This window comes from Alligator mississippiensis, chromosome 8, assembly GCF_030867095.1.
Source record: "Alligator mississippiensis isolate rAllMis1 chromosome 8, rAllMis1, whole genome shotgun sequence".
Classification (NCBI taxonomy): domain Eukaryota; kingdom Metazoa; phylum Chordata; order Crocodylia; family Alligatoridae; genus Alligator; species Alligator mississippiensis.
Window position 1 is genome coordinate 5,944,964 of NC_081831.1, and position 9,139 is coordinate 5,954,102.

Sequence of the window (9,139 nt, forward strand, 5' to 3'; positions counted from 1 at the left end):
AGCTATAACATCTCTCTAACACTACCACATTTCCCTTCTCCAGAGGCTGTGTAGTACGTCTCAAAATTCTAACCAGCGTATCTTTAAATGAAGCAACGAACACATGATTTTTATACTGTGAAACTGCAAGCATCTCACTATGCAAATCTCAGCCCAGAGTAGAGAGGCAAAAAGGTACTGCAGCCATCTGGGTTATGGTTTCCCTACAGGACACGAGGCCAGCTTGGAACAAGCTACATGCTGTTCCACAGGCAGTGGAGCCACATATCCACTTAATACCTCCCAAAACTCCAGAATGTCAAGGTTCAGCCCTGCAGTCCTCATATTCTCAGCCCTCCAGCATTTACTTATCAGGGCTCTTAGAAGCTTTTGGTATCCCCTTAATCACAAACAGAATGGACCATGACCCACAGGTAACAAAATATCCCCTTCGATCAGGTCATTCTCAACACCAGGGGCATTTTCTGAGGCTACAAACACCATCAAGGGGTTTACAATAATGTCTTACTGCATAATGTCATTGAAAAGGCTCTTTCTACCAACTCGGTAGCAATACTATTACACTGGGAATACCACCACTTCTGAAAACGTAAATGTTACTACTAACTCTCCTCCCAGCTAATGAATAGAGAATGGTCTTTGATTTGTCAGCATCCCTGCCAACTATTCCACACCCATTAGAAATTTCCAGTCATCTAGAACTCACTTTGCAATGGCAACAAGGACCTGTTAAGTTTTGGGAATGAAGCATCTCGTACTTGTAAACGGTCTTCACGAGGGACTAAGGATGAAGCCTATGGTTTGCTACAGACCTCTGCTTGGGATCTGTCGTCCTCGTGATGAACATAAAGTATGGCTGCTTGGGGGCTGGATAGAAAAGGTAAGGTAAATAGCTCATGTGTTGCTAAATAATGGCAGTGTTTGCACACAGAAACCTCAAGCAAGCATGCCTCAAGATAAACACACATCCAAAACTTTACATTGGCTGCAGCTGAAGTTACAACCACGCTGACCAATCAGTGCTGTGGAAATGAAAAATGAAGACATACTCCAACTCAGACAAGTACTCGTTGCCTGCTGTCATTCCCCATGCCATCTCTGGCTGGATACTGTACTGTTTACTTCCTTCGCTAAATTAGAAATTTAGGAATTCATTTCTATTCCCAAACGCTGCGCTTCACCCCAGATCTGAGTGAATTTCAATGGTGAAACAAATGAGCCCTGTGTCATCTTCCCTTTGTAAAGGAGTTGTGTGGACAGGGAGAAAAAGCACAATGCGTAAGATTATTTTTGAACAAAGAACTTGAACGACATATCAACGGCACCATAACAAAATTGCCACATGCTAGTCTGTGGTTCCAGACAGCAATCTGACCTTGCAGAAACCTAACATCACTGTCTAGAAGACTTCTTCTTTTGCCAAAGAAACAAGAAAAAGTGCTTAGATGCAAAGGAAAATGTATTGGCAGCAACAGGTGGAGGGAAAAAAAAATTTAGCCTAATTTCCTGCTGAAAACTTCCAAAGCAACTGAGACTAAACCCTGCCTATGTTTTGCCTTTTTCAAAGCCATGTCCTATGTGAACTTCTAAAATAGCAATTCCTGCTTCCTTTTTTCTTCCCCTTTGGAGAAACGGATGAGTGGTAACAGACTCCCTTTACTTGACTCCTGGAATTAAGCAGCTGCACACAGATACCATTTTCCTAAAATATGTTGTTGTCAAAGACAAGGTAACACTTTCAACAAAAATCTGACTGCTGCCAAAATAAAGGCAAGACAAATAGGAACCAAGCACAAAATCAAAGGTTTTGTTTGGTCTAATCCAAGTTATCATCTCTACTCATTTAAAGGAAAATAATATACAGTGCCTAGAGCAATGCAGCCTTAGTTTTGATGTCCAATCACAAAAAAGAGCAACCCTGATATGGAGGGGGAGGGAGATGTGGAACAACATTTTGCTGCTACTTCCTTCCCCATAGGGAGGAGGTGAAGGATTGTGGATGAAGTGGAAACTTACGGTTCTGTTCCAAAAGAATAACCCAAGAGGCCCAGGCAGGGAGCAAGTGAACAGCTTTCCAGAGATTCCCCGCCCCCCCTTGCACTCCCCTCCCCCAGAAGAGATCTTAGGTAGTAAGTCAGGGCTGGAATCACACACATTCACTAAAATCTGCATCCCACCAATCAACAGAGATCCACCACCCATTCTCTACCATCCCCCTTCTCCAGGCAAAGAAGCATGCCAGCTGCAGGAGCTACTCTAGCCCTCAGGCAGCAGCAATAGCCAGGGAGGAACTCCCTCCTCTCATTCCCCACAAATGCTCGGTGGCTCACATCCCGCCAGAGACAAGGGCCAGGACTGGGGTTGTCCCAAGGCACCTTGCTAACTTCGATCTCACTCCTGCCATCAGCTCCATACGGCTAGCACTGACCTGAGCTCAATGAGGGAGCTCTGCAAGGAGCAGGAGCATACCCAGTGGCGTACCATACACACGGATTACTTCAGTCATAGTCACTGGAGAATGAGAGCACGTAACTGCCTAGAAATGTATGCTGAAAATGAGGACACTAACCACTAAAACCAAGGGACGCGTTCCCCCCCCGCCCCAAGTCCAAGGCCTGTGCTCTATCCACTACATAACACTGCCTCCCCACCCCTCTAGATGCTGTTACTTGTATTTTTCTTTACACCGAGATGGAAGTTTCCCCTTTCACCTAAACCCCCAACACAAAGATGTTCGTTACAAAGTAAGGATCCGACCCTGCAATCAGATCTGTTAACATGGATTCCTGCATCCAGAAACAGCCTCGTGGAAATCAGCGGGACTTCAAAAAGGGGTAGGGACCCCTGCTAATACTGCCATGGAAAGGACAGTTTCAGTTGGACAACACTGATTTTAGTTTATAAATTGGACTAACTGAACAGAGTATAAACAGAACAAAATTTCCTACATCAGTACACAGAATAAAGGAAAACGCTTCCATTGGAAAAGTTGGGACAAAGAAAACTTCACTTCTTCACATATCCTATGAAATCCAGGCCTGCCAAAATTTTGTCAAAAAAAAGAATCATCTAGTCTCTGTCAACTAAGATTTTTTTTTTAAGTAACGCTCACTCATAGGGCAGAGGATATTTTTATTTTCTCTTAGCATGTTTCCATGTAACATTATCTCCCTCACAGAGAGGGTCAAGATAGAGGAGGAAAGAAATCCTCTTCAGTGAAATTGCCCCATCCAAACCAGCTCTGATATGTATGTTTACTGACTTTTCTTTCAGGTTGTCCTTGATTCAACATGCCCCTTACATTTATTTAACTCTTTCAATATTGTACAATTTATAAATTTTATGGATCGCTGCAGGAAAACAGCGGCAGCTTGCCAAGTCTTCACATATGCGTTTGATTTGTTTTTGTTATTTATCGATTACAAACTGACTTCAAATGAAACGCGTTTTATTTTATCCTGTGCACTGTCCCCATTACGATGAAGAAGCAGCGGTTGGGGGGGGAGAGGGGGACACGACACCCTCACGTAACCTTCCATTCAAACCAGACGTGAAGTTTTCTTTGTCGCAACTTTGATCGGTGGAAGCGTTTTCCTTTATTATGTGCAGCGATGTCGAAAATTGCGTTCTGTCCGTACTCCAACCAGATTTCTTACGCTACGTCTAGATCTGTGATTAGGAGCATTCGCACAGTCACGCTGGCAAAGGGTAGGGGGTGTGCGCGGGTGCACGCGCACCCCCTGAGATCGGCCGGGCACCGCCTGGAAGCACCAGCCGCGAAACCAGAAGTGCCGCTGGAAATGTACTTCTGGTTTCGCAGCTGGCTCGGCGACCGGCTGCTGGAGGACTCCCTCCTCGGTCGGCGATCGGCTGCCGGAGGACCCCCTCCTCAGTCAGCGATCGGCTGCTGGGGGACCCCCGCGGTCGGCGATCTGGTGCCCCCCCAGGCTCGGGAGGCACCAGTCGCCCTTGAGTTGAGGGCTGGAAGGGACCTCGTGAGCTCGTCGGGTCCAGCCCCGGGCTCTGGGCAAGGCCGATCTCCAGGGCAGCTGCCTGCACCACCCCGCAGAGTCTGGAAATAACCCTATTTACGTCCCGGGGCATAATTTTGCGCTTGCTTTTATTAGCCAACAGGGCGGTTTAAAACTCACGCCGACACCGAGCCGTCCTCGACCTCGGGAACAGGACGGCGTTTGGAAGCGCTCGTAAAACCTCTCGCCACCATCCCGTCGTTTCGACGGAGCCGTTTCGCCCTCCTCGAAAACTCGCGCGCCCTCGGCACGTCCCGCTCGTTTCGGCGGCGAGGCCCCCCCTGTTCCCCGCGCCCAGGACACCTTTGCCGGCGGGGCTCGAGCCGGCCGCAGCCGCGAGCGAAGATGAGGACTCGGGGCGCTGCCGGGGCTTGGGCGCCGGGGCCCCAGGACTCGGGACCGCGACGGGGGGGACTTGGCTCGGCCTGGGTGCAGGGAAGGGAGCTCTTCCTCCTCTGCCCCGTGCTGCCCTGCGTCCCTGCCCCGGGCTGGGGCAGGAGCAGAGCCCCTGGGTGCCTGCGCCCCCTCCTCCTCGCAGCCCAGTGCTGCTCACGCCCCCGGGGCCGGCCAGGAGCGTGCGAGGCCCGCAAGGCCGCGGGCCGGCTGGGACCCCGCTCCCCCGGGCGGCCGCTGCTGCCCCGGCCCCTCCGCGCCTGCAGGGCCCGGCCCGGCCCCGCCGCCTGCCCCGCGCCGCCGCCCGCCCGCCGCCCGGCCCGGCCAACGGGGAAGTCCGGACTTACCTGTCATTACTTTCTACGCCATCTTGGATCCACTTGTCAACGTCCCCGCAAAGCATTGTGGGTAAGCCCCGCCCCTCCCCTTCCTCCCCGCCCCTCCCGCGCGCGCACACGCACCGACCGGGCGGGCAGCGTTGCGCCGGACACCGCTCCGCTCCGCTCCGCTCCCGCCCGGCTCGGCCCGGCGAGGGGCCCCTGGGGCTTTGCAACCTGCTTCAACAAACGTCCGAAAGTGGTTTTTCCCCCCCCTTTTTCCGTTGCAGACTGCTTCAAGAAACCTGGAGAAGGTGTTGTGTTGTTGTTTTTTTCCTTTTGCTTTGCAAACTGCGTCAAGAAACGTGCACGGTGGTTTTTTTTCCCCTTTTCCATTGCAAACTACTTCAAGAAACATGCAAAGGTGTTTTTTTTTTACCTTTTCTGTTGCAAGCTACTTCAGGAAGCACGCGAAGGGGTTTTTTTGTCCCTTTTCCTTTGCAGACTGCTTCAAGAAACATGGAAATGTATTGTTTTTTTTCCCCCGTTTTCTGTTGCAAGCTACCTCAAGAAATGTGGAAAGGTGATTTTTTTTTTTTTTACCTTTTCCTTTGCAAACTACTTCAGGAAACATGCAAAGGTATTTTTTTTTTCCCCTTTTGCTTTGCAAGCTACTTCAAGAAATGGGAAAAGGTGATTTTTTTTTTTTCCCCGTTGCTTTGCAAACTGCTGTTGCAAGAAGCATGCTGTTGGCTCTGCAGGCCGTCTGGTCTGTGGGATGCTTTAGGCAAAGAGCCTACAAAGGAGGCACGGGGAAAACAGCGATGATCTTAACGTGATCTTAACAGCGTTTGCTTAGGAAATGGGATTGCTGTGCATTCGAGAATTCCCCCCCCCCCCCTCCCAACTTTAAATCGCTTCAGCAGAGGATTTCTCTAAATGCATTTTTTAATGTCTAGGCAGGCAGGGCTCTTTGAGTGGATGTGATCTCTTTCATTAGGCCAACTGAGCAGTTGGAAAAAAGTTCTTAACATTTAAGCGGTTCTTTATTTATATGCACGGGTGGTCCTCGGACTGACAACACAGTTGGTTCCTGAAAGTTGTGTCTTAAGTCGAAGCGTTGTAACTTGGAACCAATTTTCCCATAGAAACAATGTTAGAAATGAGGGATAGGCGGTTCCTTATTTTTTTCACCAAAAATAACCCAGAATTTTGTACTCGGATCAATTATAGATGAGTAATATAGCTACGTTAATGTCTTTGTATTGTAAATAACAATCATATTGATTCGGAAGGACTTCTTCGAGGTGACTTTGCTGGGCTTTTTGAAGGGTTCTTGGCTGGAGTCTTCTCAGGAGTCTCGGCCGCGGGTTTTTCTGGAGTCTCGTCAGCTTTCTTAAAGCGTCCAAGGAAGCTTGGGCAGACGTTCTCCAGGGAAATAGGGGACGCAGCAAACTTGTTCGCTGACATGGCATCGGATCAAGCGTTGTAAAGTCAAAACTGTCAATTTATAAACAACATAAGTACCGTTTGTTTTAACTCGAAAGTTGAGGATTGCCTGTACATGGAGGAACTACCACCTCCTTTTGAGCATGCCATTGTAGTCGCTGCCGCTGTTGGCAGAGACTTGTGCCCAAGAGTATATCCAACCCTTGTCGATACTAGGTTTAAACTCAACAGGAAGGAAATAAAGGGCAAGGCATATTTGACATTTGCTGCCCCCAAATTGAACCAATTTGGTGATCATCTTTAATTGACATGAAAAGGCATGTTTTCCAGCATGATTTACTATTTTGATGCCATGTTAGAAAGAAACCATGTCGAGGCTGCTGAAGAGCGCAATATTTCTATTCCGACAAGAAGTCGCCCTTGCGGATGACACGCATCTTCCTGTGCGGTCTGCCCAAGCCATCTCTGCTGGCTGGGAGGGGGCGGCTGCCTAGCACTGACACCCGTCCACCGCAGTGAACATGCTGCCCATGGGTTCCAGTCCCCACAAGTTCCCGTCAGCCCAGATGACCCCTCCCCTTGTGCCAAAATGGTGCACCATGTCTTTGTCTTTGATTTAGTCTGCTCTCCAGGTGGCAATTGCATTGCAAGGAGGCAGAGGCAGGCCTGTGAAGGACTTGTGCCACTTATACTCGGAGGACTGAGATGATCAACAGATGGAGCAAGTCACTTGACATAAAATAGTTAAAAGGTGAAAGAGTAATTCACATCTAACTTGGTTTTTTATCATTATTTCCTCTTCCCCGCTTTGCATGTGGCTCATCTGCCGCTCTTGAAATAAGTTAGTTAGGTTTCATCTTTTGTTCCCGGTTTCACTTTGTTTTTTTAATCTGTCATCACCAATTGCTGCAATCATGCTTAAGATTGCAAATCAATTCTAAAATTCACTAGAATTTAGGAAGAAAGGGTTTGTTGTTTTTTTGGGGCGAGGGTTAGGTCTTGGATCTGACTTCCATTTCTCTCTTTTTGTGCAATAGTAAGGTTACTTTGCATAAGCTGTGATTAAGGAAAAATGGATTTGGTTCAGTGCTAGATATGTGTATGTTAGGTGCTTAGTGTTCTCTACTATTTAGCCCACAATATTTTATAGGAAGCAAATCATCCAGACAACCCTGCCTGGAAATGATAGTACCAAAATTCTGGGCATGGCAGCAGAGGCAACCCCCATTCAATTAGAAGCATCATAGATTGTATTCATCCGCAAGAATGTGTTCATTATGTACAGTGGTTGACTGTGATGCAGTATATGGTTAGATAGATGTGCCGAGGGCTGTAAATGGAGTCAGCAGCTGTAAGACAGGATTGCTGCCCAAGTACCAATGTTTTGCTCCATTTTGCAAGTCACTACCATAAATATTGTTCTGCAAAATTTGAAGGACTGTTTTTAATTCCCATACAACTTCCCGTCTCAACTTTATCTTCCATTGCATCAACAAAAAAAAGTGCACGTGGTAACGCTGGACAGAGACAGACACACAAAACACTAAATCCAAATACCCCTAAAATTTGACTGTCCTGCTCAAAATAAAAATGTTACTTATTGGGATACATAGAAATCCCAGTTTCCAAGTAGCATGCAATTTCTGGGGGAACTACTGTGGAATTAAATTTTGATTTGGGGAACAAACTGTGGTTTGGCTCGGTAAAATAGAGCCACATTTTAAAAAAGTGGAAAAAGATGGCAAGCTTTGCCTGGCAGTGCCACTTGCCACTAGTTGTAGTCACTTCTCATGGGGAATGAAGGGAGCAACTTGAAAGACTGAGGTTTTAGTAGAACACTTGCATGTCATATTAAAAGATTTAAGTGCCCAAAAAGCACTTGCACCTCAGTAGCTGCTACAATGCAAAGATAGGAAACGCTCCACAAGACAGATTTCTTCCTCTTTCGTGAGCCTCCTGTGACACTATTTTGGCTGCCACTGAGGTTAAGCCCTGGACCTACAGAACCAAATCCAAGTTACAGCTGGAGTTAAGGAGCGAGATTCACAGCCTGTTTAGACTGGCCACCGATGGAGACACACAAGACACTGACCACTGGCTTCGATTTCTACAATTCTTTTGTCAAAGTTTAAATTCTCGTCTGCACAAAACTGGGATCACTGGACAAACGTCAACAGTTAATCTGTTTAAAGGTGACATACACAGAGGGTAGGAGTTTCTGTATTTGTTGCCAGCTTTGTGAGGGGAGGATAGACTTATTAGGAGCCTCCCCTCCTAAAATGAGAGCATGGGAAGGATGACATTCCTTCTGTCTCTGCTCTTCTCATGCATAGCTATCCCCTTGCTTTTTCATCTCATCCCTTCTTTCCTTTTGCCTTTTGGCATCCCCTGTTTCACCTTTACAAACGTAACAACATTTAACCTTCTCCTGTTTCCTCTCCCTCTTGCTGAGCTGCCTGGCAGGAAGTGGTTCTACATGCTTCCCAATGACAGCAATGCAGGAAGACACTGGTCCTGATTTAGTGTGAAGGGAAAGCAGCAGCACTGAAAAGAATATTCAGAAGTAATTGTAGGACCAAACCTAGTGTCAGGTATCCAGGTTGTAGCCGTACTGGTGTAGAGGCAGGCAAAAGAAATCCAAACTCGTGGTACAGGTGATATCGTTTATTAGACCAACTAGATTTTTGCAACAAAAAAAACCCAACGATTCTTTAATTGGAAGCTTTTGGGCACAAACACTCTTCTTCAGGCAGAGGAGTAAAGATTGTAAATGTTCTTCTACTAGTGGAATTGGGCACCTACCACTGAAATGTGATACTTTGGCCCTGTATCACACTGCTTTGCATATACATCCATGCTGCCCCTTGATAATCACTGTCTACAGTTGTCATGTTTGAAAGTTTTGAATTCTCTAGAGGAAATAGAGATTCAATCATATAAGTGTCTGCC

General features: G+C 47.2%; 1 protein-coding gene across 2 annotated transcripts in view; it reads right to left on the reverse strand.

Annotated features, from left to right (window-relative positions):
- HELZ (helicase with zinc finger) overlaps positions 1-4,832 on the reverse strand; it is a 166,017-nt gene extending 161,185 nt beyond the window's left edge. For both annotated transcript variants that reach the window (XM_019494326.2, XM_019494325.2), the window contains exon 1: positions 4,772-4,832. The gene's annotated coding sequence lies outside the window, so the exon portion shown is untranslated. The remainder of the gene's footprint in view (positions 1-4,771) is intronic.
- Between the last annotated feature and the right edge of the window lie 4,307 nt (positions 4,833-9,139).